A 21,116-nucleotide genomic window follows, 5' to 3' on the forward strand; every position below is an offset into this window, starting at 1 on the left:
ACTATCTGAAAATCTTCTTCTCCTATCAGATCTCTTGCCAACAGTTAGCTCCCATTCCCCAACCCCCTTCTCCCTCCTCATCCTATGTAGCTCCTCCTGTGCGTTTTTCAACTGCACCTGAAGGGCACAGATCTTACGCTCCTGCTCCTCTATCAACTTACTCTTGAACATAACATGCAGTTCCAGGAGAGGATCTCACCAGAATGCCCACTGGCTTCCCCACTGGATTCCCCCCAATAAAAATACTTCGAACAAGTCTCACACCCCAATCCACCACTCACGAACCTACGGCAAAGCCCACACTTCTCACTCATGGTACAATTTTACACTTATTGAAACAGAAAGCTACTTATCTAAGTACCGCTACTACAAAAAGAAGATGTTAAAAACCTGACTACAATAATCACAGACTTACTCTACAAGGGAAGTAACTACTATTATTAACAGTATTAATCAACAACAAATGAGAATATAACAAAAGACTAATACAGAAAGAGAATCAAACGTCTAATGACATAGTAACGAAACTGAAAACAGTTCCCAAAAGGTTTTTCTGAAATTATTGCACAAGAAAACACCAAGAAGACCGGTTGAAGGCTACTAAAGTTCCTAAATAAAGCCACTATACACACACAATTAATTAGTACTTAGCTTTCGATGCGCCGCTACAGCTGCAACTGGTCAGCGCGGATTGTAAACACAAGTAAGAGGTTAAGTTGCTCGATACGAAACACTCACAAATATCGGGTCACAACACAAGAAAGGCAGAGGTGAATGAATAAACCACTAATAAGTCACTTATATAGTAAATAATATCACAAAAACCGTTAAAATATGTATATGAAACCTAAAACTATATAAAAACTTAGAGAGCGATGTCACACGCAGTCACTCGCTTAACGCGTCACTCGCGTCCAACGTAGTGCAACAGCTCGACTTGGCCTGGACTCAACAAGTCGTTGGGTGTCCCCTGGACAAAGACTGAGCCATGGTACCTCTACAGAAGTCCATAATTGCGAAAGTGTTGCCGTGCAAGATTTTGTGCACGAACTGATCTCTCGATTATGTCCCATAAATGTTCGATGGGATTCATGTCATGCGATCTAGGTGGTAAAAATATTCGCTCGAACTGTCGAGAATGTTCTTCAAGCCAATCACAGACACCTGTGGCTCGGTGACATGGTGCGTTGTCATCCATAAAAATTCCAGCGTTGTTTGGGAACATAAAGTACGTGAATGGCTACAGATGGTCTCCAAGTAGCCGAACATAACCATTTACAGTGAACTTTCCTTCTAATTGGACCAGAGGATCCAGTCCATTCCATGCAAACACAGCCCACACCATGGTTGGAGCCACCATCAGCTTGCACAGTTCCTTGGTGACAACTTAGGTCCAAGGCTTCGTCGGGTCTGCGCCACACTCGAACCCTACCATCAGCTCTCACCAACTGAACCTGGCACTCATCTGAACAGCCCACGCTTTTCCAGTCGTCTAGGATCCAACCGATATGGATACGAGCCCGGGACAGCCACTGCAGGCGGTGTCGTGCTGCTAGCAAAGGCACTCGTCTCGGTCGTTTGCTGCCATAGCCCAACAACGCCAGATTTCCGTGTACTCTCCTGACGGATACATTCATCGTACATTCCTCATTCATTTCTGCGGTTATTTCACGCAGTGTTGCTTGTCTGTTAGCACTGACAACTCTACGCAAACGCCGTTGGTTTCGGTCGTTAAGCAAAGGTCGTCGGCCACTTAGTGGTCCTTGGTGAGAGGTAATGCCTGAAACTTGGTGTTTTTGGTGCATTCTTGATACTGTTGACATCAGGAAGTCGAAGTCCCTAACGATTTACGAAATGGAACGTTCAATGCGACTAGCTGCAACTACCACTCCGCGTTCAGAGTCTGTTAATTCCCGCCGAGCAGCCGTAATCGCTTCAGAAACCATTTGACAGGAATCACCTGAGTAGTGACAGCTCTGCCGAAGTGCCGCCCTTTCATACCTTGTGTTCGTGATACTACTCCCAACTGTACACGTGCACATCGCTATTCAATGACTTTTGTCACATCATTGTAAGGCGTCTTTCAAAGTCTTTGCATGAAACGTCTGTGGCTGACAGATCAGGTCATCGTGAACAACTTTTGTTAGAGACAAAATGTTCACTGACAGTTCCTGCTGACACTAGGCATCCTTTACTATTCATCGGCTCCAAGAAGACGAAATTTCACCGTTGTACCAGGGTGTACTGACCAGATATGCTGCCTACCCCAGCAAAATGATTGAATGATTTTCAACAAGAAAACCTAAAATTACTGTCTCTAAGCAGAGAAAGATGTGTTGGAAGTGAATCAGGGACTTTTAATTTGCTGAGTTTACCGCCTTTCATAAGGAACAGATGAGTGGATTGCAGGCAACAAACAAGGCATACATGTGCCACAAAGTGCCTATGCACCACCGTTTCTCAGGGGCATAACTAACACAAAAGGACTCCTAGCGTCAGTAAGAAGAGTTAGCTAAAATATTGTCTCTAACAAAACTTATTCCCCACAATGTGATCTATCACCCCTAGATGTTTTGCGCAAACACATGCTAAAATTACAGATTTTTTAGAAATATATATATTCCATGGATTTTTAAGATGTCAGGAAAAGGAATATAGCAGACAGGCTAAAATTCGACATTACTACCAATAACGATTATATTAATGAGAAAAGAAATACGTTTAGAGACTATGTCATTGGAATCACACAAAATAGGGCCCCCAAAACAATAATGTAACATTAAACAACACAGAAAAAATCATTTAGGTAGACAAAGATTAAGGCCGAAAGATCAGGAAAGAATGAACCACGTATGACAGAGGCATATATAACAAGAGCACGTAACAGGCAGAAGCTTAAAACCTAAGGCAAAAAGAAGAAGAATGCGGGTACTCCCACTTCAGCACTTGTTTTTCCATTACCCAGGTTTCACTTCCATAGACCGCTCCACTCCATACAAACAGCTACAAAATCCCCCCCCTACATTGTCAGTATTTGGTACCCGTAGAACACTTTCGTTGATGAACGCACCCCTCTCCTCACTTTCATAAATTTCCTTCTGTACCTCCCTTGCTCTGGTCCTCTTGCGTAATCTTGTATATAAGCTCACGTTACAGGTAGCGTTACGTCATGAGGCAGCTTCGCATGCCGTAATTCATCGGCACAATGGGCAGACCATGTGGAAACAAATCTGTGAACTCATTCGGATAATGATGCCTATCACCCTTTCCCTGGCCTGTACGTTCATCTGACTTGTCTCGGTTATGGTTGGTCAGTAAACTCAATCTTCGTGAGTCTGCGTTCACATACGAACAGCGGCAGGGAGAATCCCCAGGAACGTATCCTACCCAGGTCCTCTTTGATTCTAATTTACAAAATTTAGAGTGTCTAATTGCTGTCGAAACGAGCTCCAAACCGTACTGAATTCTCGTTCTGAGTTCTCAAAGGCAAGGATCATGTACACTACAGAATATTTCAAAAATATTCATTCAACTTAAAGCGACCATATCGTCTACGTGAATAAAGTTAGAAACATGGGGTACATTTTAACGTATCTAAAGAACTAAAAAATTCTGTTTTCAACAAAACAGTATCTGACTTCACAAGGGTATACGTTACACATGCACGCACGTACAGCCTTGGGGTACTTCTTAATAATTTCAATTAGGGTCAAATTTTTTATTTATCTTTCACAAATGTTCAATGAGTCTTCCATCAGGTCCGCGACTAGCATCCAGACGATATTCAAATTCATGCCATACGAGCTGTATACAAGTTCTGAGGTATCTTTTTTTTTCTCCTTCAGGACTAGGAGCAGACATAAACATCAGGTTTGCCTTAAAATATGCGAACAGTCTTTGTATATGCGTGACACAGTTAGCAACAGCGTACGACTCGCAAAACTCTTTAACTGCTAGCTGCTAGCTGCTGCGGAGGAATATTGCCGATGCTAGAAATGGCGACGCTTTCGTTGTAGGAATAGCGAGCAGTGTACGTCTTCCCCAATTAAGTGGTTTGACACTCTTTGAAATTTATCACCAGTTGAGTGATACGTGTGGTTATTACACTCCTGGAAATTGAAATAAGAACACCGTGAATTCATTGTCCCAGGAAGGGGAAACTTTATTGACACATTCCTGGGGTCAGATACATCACATGATCACACTGACAGAACCACAGGCACATAGACACAGGCAACAGAGAATGCACAATGTCGGCACTAGTACAGTGTATATCCACCCTTCGCAGCAATGCAGGCTGCTATTCTCCCATGGAGACGATCGTAGAGATGCTGGATGTAGTCCTGTGGAACGGCTTGCCATGCCATTTCCACCTACCGCCTCAGTTGGACCAGCGTTCGAGCTGGACGTGCAGACCGCGTGAGACGACGCTTCATCCAGTCCCAAACATGCTTAATGGGGGACAGATCCGGAGATCTTGCTGGCCAGGGTAGTTGACTTACACCTTCTAGATCACGTTGGGTGGCACGGGATACATGCGGACGTGCATTGTCCTGTTGGATCAGCAAGTTCCCTTGCCGGTCTAGGAATGGTAGAACGATGGGTTCGATGACGGTTTGGATGTACCGTGCACTATTCAGTGTCCCCTCGACGATCACCAGAGGTGTACGGCCAGTGTAGGAGATCGCTCCCCACACCATGATGCCGGATGTAGGTCCTGTGTGCCTCGGTCGTATGCAGTCCTGATTGTGGCGCTCACCTGCACGGCGCCAAACACTCATACGACCATCATTGGCACCAAGGCAGAAGCGACTCTCATCGCTGAAGACGACACGTCTCCATTCGTCCCTCCATTCACGCCTGTCGCGACACCACTGGAGGCGGGCTGCACGATGTTGGGGCGTGAGCGGAAGACGACCTAACGGTGTGCGTGACCGTAGCCCAGCTTCATGGAGACGGTTGCGAATGGTCCTCGCCGATACCCCAGGAGCAACAGTGTCCCTAATTTGCTGGGAAGTGGCGGTGCGGTCCCCTACGGCACTGCGTAGGATCCTACGGTCTTGGCGTGCATCCGTGCGTCGCTGCGGACCGGTCCCAGGTCGACGGGCACGTGCACCTTCCGCCGACCACTGGCGACAACATAGATGTACTGCGGAGACCTCACGCCCCATGTGTTGAGCAATTCGGCGGTACGTCCACCCGGCCTCCCGCATGCCCACTGTACGCCCTCGCTCAAAGTCCGTCAACTGCACATACAGTTCACGTCCACGCTGTCGCGGGATGCTACCAGTGTTAAAGACTGCGATGGAGCTCCTTACGCCACGGCAAACTGGCTGACACTGACGGCTGCGGTGCACAAATGCTGCGCAGCTAGCGCCATTCGACGGCCAACACCGCGGTTCCTTGTGTGTCCGCTGTGCCGTGCATGTGATTATTGCTTGTACAGCCCTCTCGCAGTGTCCGGAGCAAGTATGGTGGGTCTGACACACCGGTGTCAATGTGTTCTTTTTTCCATTTCCAGGAGTGTATTTATGAATGTGAAGAATATAGATTCTTGAGTGCGACATCTGAAATAAGGTCTAAAGTTGTGAGACAACAAACCACAACATACACTCTAAGAGAAAAATAACGACGCATCACGAAGGAATTATCCGAATGGGGCGTAGGCGTGATGCACCTGCACAAGCAAATAAAATATTACAGTTTCAGAAAAACTGTATGATTTATTCAAGAGAAAGAGCTCCACAGATTGAGCAAGTCAAAAACACGTTGACCCAACTCTAGTTGTTATGCAAGCAGTTATTAGGCTTGTCATTGGCTGAAACAGAGTAGCTGGATGTCCTCCTGAGGAATATCGTGCCAAATTCTGTCCAATTGGCAAGTTAGAGCGAGAAAATCCCGAGCTGGTTGGAGGACCCTAGGTCAGCAAGGTAGCCTGATCTGTCCCCAACTGACAATGTTTGGAGCATTATTGGCAGGGCGCTCCAAACAAATGGGGATTTTGACGATCTAAAGCACCACTTGTACAGATTTTGGCACGACAGCCGTCAGGCACCCATGGTGTAGAGTTGGCGTCTTTGATTAGTAATCAAAATGTCCTCGGTCCCGGGTTAGAACAACTCCACCGCTTAAATTATGAATAAAAGTAATCAACATTGTAGACCTAATACTTCCAGCACAAGAAGTCACTTCCATTCTGCCAACGGCCTTGTCAAAGAGGGCGGAGGACCATACAGAGGTTCAGGGAACTCTCTTGCCCTTGGGGTGGAAAATTACCCCTAAAGGCCAAAGAATCAGCTGTCATATGAGGCTGCAGAAGGTAACGAAACCACTGCATCAAAGACACATAATGGGTATCTACAGGACATATGGGCTGTAACTGAAAAAGTGTCACGATGATCTCTCCATTCCCAAAAGATTCCGGAATAGTCTCCCATTCGGATCTCTGGAAGGGGACTTCCAAGACGGAACTGACCATGAGAGAACGACTGAATACCCAAAGGAAGGATAACGTTCCACGTGTTGGAGCGTGGAATATGAGAAGTTTGAATGCGGAAGGAAAGCTAGCAAATCTGAAAACGGATTTGCTAAGGCTCAATACAGGTACAGTGGGAGTCAGTGAAATGAAATGGAAAGAAGAAAGTGATTTCTATTCATATCAACAGCAGCAGAAAATGGCATATCTGGAGCAGGATTCGCTATGGATAGCAAGGTACAGCAGAGAGTGTGCTACCTGGAACAGTTTAGAGATAGGGTTGTTCTCCTCAGAATCGACAACAAACCAACACCGATAACCGTAGCACAGGTATACATACCGACGCCGCAACCTGAAAATGAATACATAGAGAATGCATATGAGAATATTAAACGTGTAATTCAGAACGTAAGGGGAGATGAGAATCATGGGGGACTGGAACACCGTTGTAGGCGAAGGGGTAGAAGAAAAGGTTACCGTAGCATACGGGCTTGGTGCTAGAAGTGAAAGAGGAGAAAGACTAATTAGGTTCTGTAATAAATTTCAGCTAGTAACAGCGAATACTCCATTCAAGAATCACAAGAAGAGGAGGTATAATTGGAAAAGGCCGGGAGATATGGGAATATTTCAGTTAGTTTAAGAAACTAGTCGGGAAGAATCAATACGCAAACAAGTGGGATACGGAAGTGCTAAAGAATGAAAAGATACACTTGAATTTCTCTAACACTATAGATATTGCGATAAGGAATAGCTCAGTAGGCAGTACAGTTGAAGAAGAATGGACATCTCTCAAAGGGGCAATCAGGAAACGGAAAGAAAAACATAGATACAAAGAAGGTAACTACGAACAACCCATGGGTGACAAAAGAAATACTTCAGTTGCTCGATGAAAGAGGGAAATTTACAGGGAAATTCAGAAATACAGAAATAAAAGTAACTTGGGAATGAAATAAATAGGAAGTACAGAGAAGCTAAGACGAAACGGCTCGAGAAAGAAATGGTTATCGGAAGGACTGACACAGCGTATAGAAAAGTCAAAACAACCTTCAGTGAAATTAAAGGATGATAACATTAAGAGTGCTATGGGGATCCCACTGTTCAAAGTAGAGGAGAGAGAGTGGGTAGTTGGAAGGAATGGACTGAAGGCCTCTATGAAGAGGAGAACCTGTCCCATGAGGCGATAGAAGAAGAATTATGAGTCGACAGGGAACAGATAGAAGATCCAGTATTAGAGTCAGAATTTAAAAGAGCTTTGGAATACTTAAGACCAAATCAGGCAGAAGGGATAGACAACATTCCATCAGAATTTCTAAAATCATTTGGGGAGGCGGCAAGAAAATTCTTCACATTGGTGTGTAGAATGTATGACTCTGGCGATATATACTCCTGGAAATGGAAAAAAGAACACATTGACACCGGTGTGTCAGACCCACCGTACTTGCTCCGGACACTGCGAGAGGGCTGTACAAGCATTGATCACACGCACGGCACAGCGGACACACCAGGAACCGCGGTGTTGGCCGTCGAATGGCGCTAGCTGCGCAGCATTTGTGCACCGCCGCCGTTAGTGTCAGCCAGTTTGCCGTGGCATACGGAGCTCCATCGCAATCTTTAACACTGGTAGCATGCCGCGACAGCGTGGACGTGAAGCATATGTGCAGTTGACAGACTTTGAGCGAGGGCGTATAGTGGGCATGCGGGAGGCCGGGTGGACGTACCGCCGAATTGCTCAACACGTGGGGCGTGAGGTCTCCACAGTACATCGATGTTGTCGCCAGTGGTCGGCGGAAGGTGCACGTGCCCGTCGACCTGGGACCGGACCGCAGCGACGCATGGATGCACGCCAAGACCGTAGGATCCTACGCAGTGCCGTAGGGGACCGCACCGCCACTTCCCAGCAAATTAGGGACACTGTTGCTCCTGGGGTATCGGCGAGGACAATTCGCAACCGTCTCCATGAAGCTGGGCTACGGTCCCGCACACCGTTAGGCCGTCTTCCGCTCTACATCTACATGCATCTACATCTACATGACTACTCTGCAATTCACATTTAAGTGCTTGGCAGAGGGTTCATCGAACCACAATCATACTATCTCTCTACTATTCCACTCCAGAACAGCGAGCGGGAAAAACGAACACCTAAACCTTTCTGTTCGAGCTCTGATTTCTCTTATTTTATTTTGATGATCATTCCTTCCTATGTAGGTTGGGCTCAACAAAATATTTTCGCATTCGGAAGAGAAAGTTGGTGACTGAAATTTCGTAAAAAGCTCTCGCCGCGACGAAAAACGTCTATGCTGTAATGACTTCCATCCCAACTCGTGTATCATATCTGCCACACTCTCTCCCCTATAACGCGATAATACAAAACGAGCTGCCCTTCTTTGCACCCTCTCGATGTCCTCCGTCAATCCCACCTGGTAAGGATCCCACACCGCGCAGCAATATTCTAACAGAGGACGAACGAGTGTAGTGTAAGCTGTCTCTTTAGTGGACTTGTTGCATCTTCTAAGTGTCCTGCCAATGAAACGCAACCTTTGGCTCGCCTTCCCGACAATATTATCTATGTGGTCCTTCCAACTGAAGTTGATCGTAATTTTAACACCCAGGTACTTAGTTGAATTGACAGCCTTGAGAATTGTACTATTTATCGAGTAATCGAATTCCAACGGATTTCTTTTGGAACTCATGTGGATCATCTCACACTTTTCGTTATTTAGCGTCAACTGCCACCTGACACACCATACAGCAATCTTTTTTAAATCGCTTTGCAGCTGATACTGGTCTTCGGATGACCTTACTAGACGGTAAATTACAGCATCATCTGCGAACAACCTAAGAGAACTGCTCAGATTGTCACCCAGGTCATTTATATAGATCAGGAACAGTAGAGGCCCCAGGACGCTTCCCTGGGGAACACCTGATATCACTTCAGTTTTACTCGATGATTTGCCGTCTATTACTACGAACTGCGACCTTCCTGACAGGAAATCACGAATCCAGTCGCACAACTGAGACGATACCCCATAGGCCCCCAGCTTGATTAGAAGTTGCTTGTGAGGAACGGTGTCAAAAGCTTTCCGGAAATCTAGAAATACGGAATCAACTTGAGATTCCCTGTCGATAGCGGCCATTACTTCGTGCAAATAAAGAGCTAGCTGCGTTGCACAAGAACGATGTTTTCTGAAGCCATGCTGATTACGTATCAATAGATCGTTCCCTTCGAGGTGATTCATAATGTTTGAATACAGTATATGCTCCAAAAACCTACTGCAAACCGACGTCAATTATATAGGTCTGTAGTTCGACGGATTACTCCTACTACCCTTCTTGAACACTGGTGCGACCTGCGCAATTTTCCAATCTGTAGGTACAGATCTATCGGTGAGCGAGCGGTTGTATATGATTGCTAAGTAGGGAGCTATAGTATCAGCGTAATCTGAAAGGAACCTAATCGGTATACAATCTGGACCTGAAGACTTGCCCGTATCAAGCGATTTGAGTTGCTTCGCAACCCCTAAGGTATCTACTTCTAAGAAACTCATTCTAGCAGATGTTCGTGTTTCAAATTCTGGAATATTCCATTCGTCTTCCCTGGTGAAGGAATTTCGGAAAACTGCGTTCAATAACTCCGCTTTAGCGGCACAGTCGTCGATAACAGTACCATCGGCACTGCGCAGCGAAGGTATTGACTGCGTCTTGCCGCTTGTGTACTTTACATACGACCAGAATTTCTTCGGATTTTCTACCAAATTTCGAGACAATGTTTCGTTGTGGAACCTATTAAAGGCATCTCGCATCGAAGTACGTGCCAAATTTCGAGCGTCTGTAAATTTTAGCCCATCTTCAGGATTTCGCGTTCTTCTGAACTTCGCATGCTTTTTCCGTTGTCTCTGCAACAGCGTTCGGACCTTTTTTGTGTACCACGGGGGATCCGTTCCATCTCTTACCAATTTATGAGGTATGAATATCTCAATTGCTGTTGCTACTATATCTCTGAATTTGAGCCACATCTCGTCTACATTCGCATAGTCAGTTCGGAAGGAATGGAAATTGTCTTTTAGGAAGGCTTCTAGTGGCACTTTATCCGCTTTTTTAAATAAAATTATTTTGCGTTTGTTTCTGATGGATTTGGAAGAAATGGTATTGAGCCTAGCTACAATGACCTTGTGATCACTAATCCCTGTATCAGTCATGATGCTCTCTATCAGCTCTGGATTGTTTGTGGCCAAGAGGTCAAGTGTGTTTTTGCAACCATTTACAATTCGCGTGGGTTCGTGGACTAACTGCTCTAAATAATTTTCGGAGAATGCATTTAGGACAATCTCGGAAGACGTTTTCTGCCTACCACCGGTTTTGAACAAGTATTTTTGCCAACATACCGAGGGTAGGTTGAAGTCCCCACCAACTATAACCGTATGAGTGGGGTATTTATTTGTTACGAGACTCAAACTTTCTCTGAACTGTTCCGCAACTGTATCATCGGAGTCTGGGGGTCGGTAGAAGGAGCCAATTATTAACTTAATTCGGCTGTTAAGTATAACCTCCACCCACACCAATTCGCACGGAGTATCTACTTCGACTTCACTACAAGATAAACCACTACTGACAGACACCAACACTCCACCACCAATTCTGCCTAATCTATCTTTCCTGAACACCGTCTGAGACTTCGTAAAAATTTCTGCAGAACTTATTTCAGGCTTTAGCCAGCTTTCTGTACCTATAACGATATCAGCTTCTGTGCTTTCTATTAGCGCTTGAAGCTCAGGGACTTTTCCAGCGCAACTACAACAGTTTACAACTATAATTCCGACTGTTCCTTGATCCAAGCACGTCCTGTAATTGCCAAGCACCCTTTGACATTGCAGCCCATCCCGCACTTTCCCGAGGCCTTCTAACCTAAAAAACCGCCCAGTCCATGCCACACAGCCTCCGCTACCCGTGTAGCCGCCAGCTGAGTGTAGTGAACTCCTGACCTATTCAGCGGAACCCGAAACCCCACCACCCTATGGCGCAAGTCAAGGAATCTGCAGCCAATACGGTCGCAAAACCGTCTGAGCCTCTGATTCAGACCCTCCACCCGGCTCTGCACCAAAGGTCCGCAGTCGGTTCTGTCAACGATGCTGCAGATGGTGAGCTCTGCCTTCATCTCGTAAGCAAGACCGGCAGCCTTCACCAAATCAGATAGCCGCTGGAATCCAGAGAGAATTTCCTCAGATCCAAAGCGACACACGTCATTAGTGCCGACATGTGCCACCACCTGCAGCTGGCTGCACCCTGTGCTCTTTATGGCATCCGGAAGGACCCTTTCCACATCAGGAATGACTCCTCCCGGAATGCACACGGAGTGCACACTGGATTTCTTCCCCTCCTTAGCCGCCATATCCCTAAGGGGCCCCATTACGCGCCTAACATTGGAGCTCCCAACTACCAATAAGCCCACCCTCTGCGATTGCCCGGACCTTGAAGGCTGAGAATGATCCTCTGAAACAGGGCAGGCAGCTGCATCTGGCTCAGCCAGAGACAGTGCCTGAAACCGGTTTGTCAGACGCACCGGGGAGGCTTTCTGATCAGCCTCCGGGGACGCCTTTCGCTGCCTGCCACGCCTTGGAACGACCTCCCAATCAACCACAGGCGAGGGCTCAGCCCCACTGCGGGCAGCAACCGGGGCAACCACAGCGGCAGACCGATCTGGGGACAGACGGGACGAGGTTGACATCCCCGTGATACCCGAGTCCGGCTCCCCACAGTGGTGCCCATTGGCAACAGCCTCAAGCTGCGCGACCGAAGTCAACGCCGATTGCAGCTGTGAGCGAAGGGATGCCAAGTCAGCCCTCATCCGAACACAGCAATCGCAGTCCCTGTCCATTCTAATTGATGTTTAACGCCCCAACATCGTACAGCTCGCCTCCAGTGGTTTCGCGACAGGCGTGAATGGAGGGACGAATGGAGACGTGTCGTCTTCATCGATGAGAGTCGCTTCTGCCTTGGTGCCAATGATGGTCGTATGCGTGTTTGGCGCCGTGCAGGTGAGCGCCACAATCAGGACTGCATACGACCGAGGCACACAGGGCCAACTCCCGGCATCATGGTGTGGGGAGCGATCTCCTACACTGCCCGTACACCTCTGGTGATCGTCGAGAGGACACTGAATAGTGCACGGTACATCCAAACCGTCATCGAACCCATCGTTCTACCATTCCTAGACCGGCAAGGGAACTTGCTGTTCCAACAGGACAATGCACGTCCGCATGTATCCCGTGCCACCCAACGTGCTCTAGAAGGTGTAAGTCAACTACCCCGGCCAGCAAGATCTCCGGATCTGTCCCCCATTGAGCATGTTTGGGACTGGATGAAGCGTCGTCTCACGCAGTCTGCACGTCCAGCACGAACGCTGGTCCAACTAAGGCGCCAGGTGGAAATGGCATGGCAAGCCGTTCCACAGGACTACATCCAGCATCTCTACGATCGTCTCCATGGGAGAATAGCAGCCTGCATTGCTGCGAAAGGTGGATATACGCTGTACTAGTGCCGACATTGTGCATGCTCTGTTGCCTGTGTCTATGTGCCTGTGGTTCTGTCAGTGTGATCATGTGATGTATCTGACCCCAGGAATGTGTCAATATAGTTTCTCCTTCCTGGGACAATGAATTCACGGTGTTCTTATTTCAATTTTCAGGAGTGTATCATCCACACAATTCCGAAGTCTGCAAGAGCTGAAACGGACGAGTATTATAGCACAATCAGCTTAACAGCCCATGTATCCAAGTTTCTGACAAGTATAATATACAGATAAATGGAAATAGTTGAGGATGTATTGGATGATTATTAATTTGGCTTTAGAAAGGTAAAAGCACCAAAGATCCACTTCTGACGTTGCAGTTGATAATGGAAGCAAGGCTAAAAAACAATCAAGACACGTTCAGTATATTTGTCGACCTGACAAAGTGTTCGACAGTGTAAAATGGTGCAAGATGTTCAAAATTCTGAGGAAAATAGGGATAAGCTATAGGGAGAGACGGGTAATATGCAATATGCACAAGAGCTAGGAGGGAACAGTAAGAGTGGAAGATCAAGAACAGAGTGCCCGGATTAAAGAGGGTGTAAGACAGGAACGTAGTCTTTCGCCCCTGCTGTTCAATCTACACATCGAAGAAGCAATGATGGAAATAATAGAAAGGTTCATGAATGGAATCAAAATTCACGTGAAAGGATATGAGTGACAAGATTCACTGATGCCATTTCCATTCTCAGTGAACGTGAAGAAGAATTACAGCATCTACTGAATGGAATGAACAGTCTAACGAGTACAGAATATGGTTTGAGAGTAATTCGAAGAAAGACGAAAGTAATGAGAAGTAGCGGAAATCAGAACAGCGTGAACGTCAACATCAGGAGGTGTGATCATGAACTAGATGAAGTTAAAGGGTTCTGCTACCAAGGCAGCAAAATAACCCATGACGGACGGAGCAAGGAGGACACGAAAAGAAGACTAGCACTGGCAAAAAGGGCATTCCTGGCCAAGAGAAGTCTACTAGTACCAAACGAAGGTCTTAATTTGAGCAGAAAATTCCTGAGATCGTACGTTTGGAGCACAGCATCGCATGGTAGTGGCAAATAGACCGTGGGAAAACAATAACAGAAGAGAATCGAAGCATTTGAGATGTGATGCTACAGAAAAATGTCGAAGACTGGGTAGACAGATAAGGTAAGGAATGAGAAGGTTCTCCGAAGAATCTGAGTGGAAAGGAATATATGGAAAACACTGACAAGAAGAAAGGACAGGATGATAGGACATCTGTTAAGACATCAGGCAATAAATTCTATGATACCTGACAGAACCGTGGAGAGAAAAAACAATAGAGGAAGACTGAGATTGGTACACATCCAGCAAACGTAGGTAGCACCTCTGAGATGAAGAGGTTGATACAGGAGAGAAATTAGTGGCCGGTCTCGTCAAATCAGCCAGAAGGCTGATGATTAAAAGAAAAACCTCAGGAGGACATCCTACAACTGTATCAAACAATGCCAAACCGAATAACTGCCTGCATAAGAGCCAGAGGTGTACCAACACATTATTGACTTGCTCAATTTGTGAAGCTCTTTCTCTTGAAGAACAGTTTTTCTGAAATTATAATCATTTTTTGTCTGCACATGTACATCAGATCTAAAGATTTCCGTCCCATTCGGTTTTTTTCTTTTTTTTCTTTTTTTTCTTCTTCTTAGAGTATACATAGGCCGCCCACCAGCCAGTCTGACAACATGGTCACGCGAGTGGAGACACCAGCTTTGAAGGATCGTCAACTGAGTGTGAAAGAAATCACCTCTGTATTTGTCAGTTGCTTGGGCTTTATGTATACACTCCAGCTAACTGGAAAATCATTCGGTTGGCTGCTACGAATCCTGACTGATGACCTCAAGGCTGCAAGAGTGACAGTTTACAAGACGATATTGACACACGATGATGGCAGATTGGGAGTTTCATTTCCAACAATTATGGCGAAGGACGAGACATAGATGTGCCGTTTCTCAATCCTCAAACGAAGCGCCAGTCGGCTCATGGAAGCTCGGAGACTCACCACCACCAGAAAAATTTCGTACAAGATACAGTGCTGAAAAAAATATGGTAGCCATGTTTTAGAACAATGACGACGAAATCCTTACTCACTAAGTTCCAAAGAGCGCTATGGTGACAGATATGAGGTACAAGGACGTTATGAAGAACAAGCTGCTTCAAGAAAAAAGACCGCAAAAGACTATACGTGTGCTTTTCCACTAAGACAATGCACCGAAGCATCGGGCAAACGCAACTCAGGAGTTTTGTGGAAACAACTTTGAAGTGACAAAACGAATTTTCACTCTGCAGCGATGTGTCAGCTATTTTGAAACTTCCTGATTGATTAAAACTCTATATCGTATATCGGCCCAGGACTCGAACCAGAGAGGAAGCTGATAACCTGGCCATTTAGCGCACTAAAATACTAATCATGATCATCATAGAACGAAGATCCTTTACACAGATCCCAGGCTAGAGTATCGGTCTGGCCAAGAATTTTCAATTTCGAATTGCTTTTTCATGCTTCTAACGTTGCCCTTAGCGACTTTTCACTCTTTCCAATGATGAAGTGAGGTTTCACGCTCTTCAACATGCTGCTGTTGCATCAGCGATTTTTCAGTGGTCAAAACAGGCTCCTAAGGAGCCTTTGCATCGGCCACAGGATCTTGGTTTTGATACTGTGGACAGTGTGCAAGGCTACAGAGATTACATTGCGAATTGAAACACATTTAATTTTTTTTTGTAAAATATTAGTCGGAGGAACTTCTGCCAGTATCTCGTCTCCTACCTTCCAAACTTTACAGAAGCTCTTCTGCGAAACTTGCAGAACTAGCACTCCTCAAAGAAAGGATATTGCGGAGACATGGCTTAGCCACAGTGTTGGGAGTGGTAGAGCTCTTGCCCGCGAAAGGCAAGGATCCCGAGTTCCAGTCTCGGTCCGGCACACAGTTTTAATCTGCCAGGAAGTTTCATATCAGCGCACACTCCGCTGCAGAGTGAAAATCTTATTCTAGATTAGTCGGAGACCTCAGAACTAGTACACAAGTAGCATCTTTTCGAGTACGTCTGGAGCTATTGCTTTCACTACTATCGCCAAGCGGTGTTACAAAAGTGGTTCAAATGGCTCTGAGCACTGTAGGACTTAACTGCTGAGGTCATCAGTCCCCTAGAACTTGGAACTACTTAAACTTAACTAACCTAAGGATCTCTCACACATCCATGCTTGTGGCAGGATTCGAACCAGCGACTGTAGCGCCTAGAACCGCTCGGCCACACTGGCCGGCGCTGTGTTACAGTTACTCAAAGTTATTTAAGGGAGAGGCACATGACAGTATCTTTCACAAACACACACAAGAAAAAATTACATAGTGTGAGATCAGTAGGTCAATAGTGCAATGCGAGATCTGTGCTCCCTTTATGGGCGATACATCTTTGAGGCGGCTCATTGTTAAGAAATTCTGTTACGTGCAGATCCCAGTGCGGTGATCCACCGCCCTGCAGAGAAATGAATTTTCGCCACCTTCTCGAGTAGATGCACATTGGGTAACGATGCGTGACAGCATAATGCTGGACTCACACGTCTCATGTTTCGAATTCTCGATGAGACGCATATTTGATAACGGTACGTGACAGTATATTGCTGGAGTGACACGTCTCGTGTTTCACGTTCTCAATTAGACGCATAATGGGTAAAGATATTGACAGTATATTGCTGTAGTGACACGTCTCATGTTTCACATTCTCAACTAGACGTACACTGGATAATGATATGTGACCGTAAATTGCGCATTGACATATCTCATTTTCATGTTCTCAACTAAACGCACATTGGGTAATGACACAAACAAACAAATGCTGTCCGAAAAGGCCTTGAAGGCCCAATGATACCGACCGGCCGCCGTGTCATCCTCAGCCCTTAGGAGTTGGGTCGGGTTGTTTGGGGGAGGAGACCAGACAGCGAGGTCATCGATCTCGTCGGATTAGGGAAGGACGGGGAAGGAAGTCGGCCGTGCCCTTTTAAAGAACCCATCCCGGCATTTGCCTGGAGCTATTTAGGGAAATCACGGAAAACCTCAATCAGGACGGCCGGACGCGGGGTTGAACCGTCGTCCTCCAGAATGCGAGTCCAGTGTGCTAGCCACTGCGCCACCTCGCTCGGTCAGCCCTTAGGAGTTACCGGATGCAGATACGGAGGAGATGTGGTCAGCAATCGCTCTCGCTAGTGTTGTCAGTTTTAGTGACCGCTGCCGCTACTTCTCAGTCAAGTAGCTCCTCAATTGGTCTCACCCCTCCTGCGAACAGCACTCGGCAGAACCGGATGGTGACCCATCCAAGTGCTAGCCGAGTCCGACGGCGCTTAACTTCGGTGATCTGACGGGGGCCGGTGTTACCACTGCCGCAAGGCCAGTGTCATTGGGTAATCATACGTGACAGACTATTGCTGGATTGGCACGTTTCATATTTCATGCTCTCGACTGGACCCACATTGGGTAATGATAGATGACAGTATATTGCTGGACTGACATGTCTCGCATTTTATTTTATTTTAATTCATTTGGTTTGAGTTCAACTGAGGTCAGCTGGTTAAAGCTGAGAGCCTGGAGGTGGGGCAATCCTGTGCTGCTGACAGATAGGGTGGGCGAGCCGTGGCATTGTCTGGGTCTTGCGTCCGTCCTACTGTTGGCCGCGTAGTGGTTCGCTACGTGCCCTTTAGGCTAGGTGTGGTCCAGCCCCCTTCCTAAGAAAAATAGATAACACAGTGCGTGAACACTCGTGTTTGGGCCAACTTGCAGATTCAGTAAGCCGAGGTATCCAGGCTGTTGAACTTTGTTTCACAATGGGAAGTTCTCCCCAGAAGAGGCTGGAGTGGAACGATTGGCCTTTGTGCGACCATGAGATGCGATGAAGCGCTCCTACTCTGTCGGGAGCAGCCAGGCCACTTATTAAAAATTTGCAACAGGTTAACAGAAATCATTTAGCAGAGAGGAGGATCCGAACGTTAGTTTCCAGAACATCCAAATGTGGAGCCCAGAGCATTAGCCGGTGAAACAACTCAAGTGCAGAGAGAGATTGTCGGACACAATTGTTAAGAACTGCTGCCTTCTTTAGACCAACAGCACAAAACTGTTGCTAATTTGGGAATTTTTTGGTTTATTTACTACCGTACCATTGGTCAGAATACTGTAATGCAATCTCATTGGCGCACAGAAAGCTGTGTTCGCTCATAAGCAAAACTTAGTCCGGAACCGAGCAGGATTCACTATCTTTTCCTCAGCAGTTAATGAGTAAAGGCTTATTTTCTGGTGGGCAACGCAGAAAGACTTGTTCCCCGCCAGTTTTTAGCAAACAGAACACAGCAGGTTGTTCTCAATGAAGAGACGTCTACAGACGTTAAAGTAACCTCTGGCGTACCACAGGGGAGTGTTACGGAACCATTGCTTTTCACTACATATATAAATGACCTGGTAGATAGTGTCGGAAGGTCCATGCTGTAGTATACAGAGAAGTTGCAGCATTAGAAAATTGCAGCGAAATGCAGGAAGATCTGCAGCGGATAAGCACTTGGTGCAGGGAGTGGCAACTGACTCTTAACATAGACAAATGTAATGTATTGCGAATACATAGAAAGAAGGATCTTTTATTGTATGATTATATGATCTCCCGAGGAGATCACGAATGTAAAATTAGAGAGATTCGAGCGCGCACGCAGGCTTTCCGGCAGTCGTTCTTCCCGCGAACCATACGCGAGTGGAACAGGAAAGGGAGGTAATGACAGTGGCACGTGAAGTGCCCTCCGCCACACACCGTTGGGTGGCTTGCGGACTATAAATGTAGATGTAGATGTAGTATCAATCAGCGGCAGACTCTGGTATATGCAGTCTTGTGCTCAACTATTTGCTGAATTTGGCGAGACTATACGAGCTTAGGCGAACAAGCGACGAAACTCAGAGATGATTTACGGGCGCAAAATAGGAGCGAGTAACTGTTTCGAACCTTGTAATATCACGAAAAGTTAGAGGATTCATCCACAATTCATCTTTTGACATAGTATGCATGTATCAGTTAACCACTCTTTCAGCGTAATCATACAGTCATTGAGCAGGCACTGCGAGTTTGTTCTTTGACAGCTGATATACCAGGTGAGAACCTCACATGCCCCCATTTTACGAAGCTAACTTACTAATCAATACTAAGAGATTCTATTTATATATTATGTTATTAAAATATCATTTTTGTTTTAAAGTACTTATTGTATGGATAAATTATATAGCATTGTGACCACTGTGGTAGTCCATTATCTCTGCCCGTCGTACAAGTTGACTTTTCTGAACGAATATTCTTTCTGAGACGAAAAACATATTTGTCATTGTCGATCGATATAGTGGACATAGGGGGGGGGGGGGGGGGGTTGGGTTGTTTGGGGAAGGAGACCATACAGCGAGGTCAACTGTCTCATTGGATTAGAGAAGGACGGAGAAGGAAGTCGGCCGTGCCCTTTCAAAGGAACCATCCCGACATTTGCCTGGAACGATTTAGGGACATCACGGAAAACCTAAATCAGGATAGCCGGACGCGGGATTGAATCGTCGTCCTCCCGAATGCGAGTCCAGTGTCTAACCACTGCGCCACCTCGCTCGGTGTCATTGTCGCCTCGAATTGTTACTATGGCCTAACGTTCTTACTGTAACATAAAATGCCTGTCGATTTAAAATTGTAGGCTATGTGGCCCTACTAACAGTCTTTGATTTCTGCTTGTCCCGTCGTACAGGCCGGGACGAACATTGCGAATGCAAAACATATTTTTGGACACTTGGAAATGTATGTACAACGACGTAGCATAAATTCATGAGTATTATTTCACGTCGTTCGGTTCATTTTCAAAGATGTTTTCTCGTCATTCCCACAACTAACTTTATCTGATGACTACACGTATTGCAAATGCTGTCATTATTTATAACTATCAAAGTGCGAAAGTTTCGCATGGGCCTCCTGGTTCACAATATGAAGTTTATTTCAGTCACAAATAGTGATGTGGGTCGGGCAGATGCCCACTGGGCAGGACATTTATAAATGGGCCTTTGCCGGGAATTTGCCCAAAGCAGTTTTAAATGTCCGAAATCTCGGCATTTCTAAAAAGGACTCTTTAAAGTTTTTACTACTAAAATGAATAGTTTACCAACTAAAGAAGGGAGCGGACGATACTCCCGATATTAAAAGTTAGTAAATGTTTACACTTGAACCTACGTATATCATTTATTGCCTATATAACTGAGAACGAAAGGGAAGAAGAGAGAAGAGTGTGTGTTTTTACTAGCATTGCATCTTGCTGAACCAACAAAGTACTCTTGTTGCTGACACCTGCTTATCATTTATAATGTCCTTTTTCTTTTCACCAGTTCTACTCCTGACTCTCTCTCTCTCTCTCTCTCTCTCTCTCTCTCTCTCTCTCTCTCTCTCTCACACACACACACACACACACACTCACTCACACACACACACACACACACACACACACAAATGGTTCAAATGGCTCTGAGCACTATGGGACTCAACATCTGTGGTCATAAGTCCCCTAGAACTTAGAACTACTTAAACCTAACTAACCTAAGGACATCACACACATCCACGCCCGAGGCAGGATTCGAACCGGGCCCGTAGAGGTCGCGCGGTTTCGGACTGAGCGCCTAGAACCGCACACGCACACGCACACACACACACACACACACACACACACACACACACACACACACACACTGCATTGAACAGCTGCGTAGTGTGTTTCTTGTTAACAAATGTGTTCTTAAATGTTAAACTCTTTTCTGTAGAGGGGGCGGGGGGACTAAATTGTCATAGGCAGCGAAATCTGGAGACAGACGATAGTCTACTATTCTGCCTATTCTGCTCCTTTCTTTAGCTACTTTCATATGACTGCACTGCTGTGAAGATAAAATTGACCTCATTAAAGATGTAAGCAGTTATGCTTACGGTCCAATTTATTTCCACTAATAACACTCCGCTAACTCTCAAGCAGCTTTTTCACCTTGGTTACCCAACCAGTAAAGAAGCAGTGTTGCAAAACAC

This window comes from Schistocerca gregaria, chromosome 1, assembly GCF_023897955.1.
Source record: "Schistocerca gregaria isolate iqSchGreg1 chromosome 1, iqSchGreg1.2, whole genome shotgun sequence".
In the NCBI taxonomy this organism is placed as follows: Eukaryota; Metazoa; Arthropoda; class Insecta; order Orthoptera; family Acrididae; genus Schistocerca; species Schistocerca gregaria.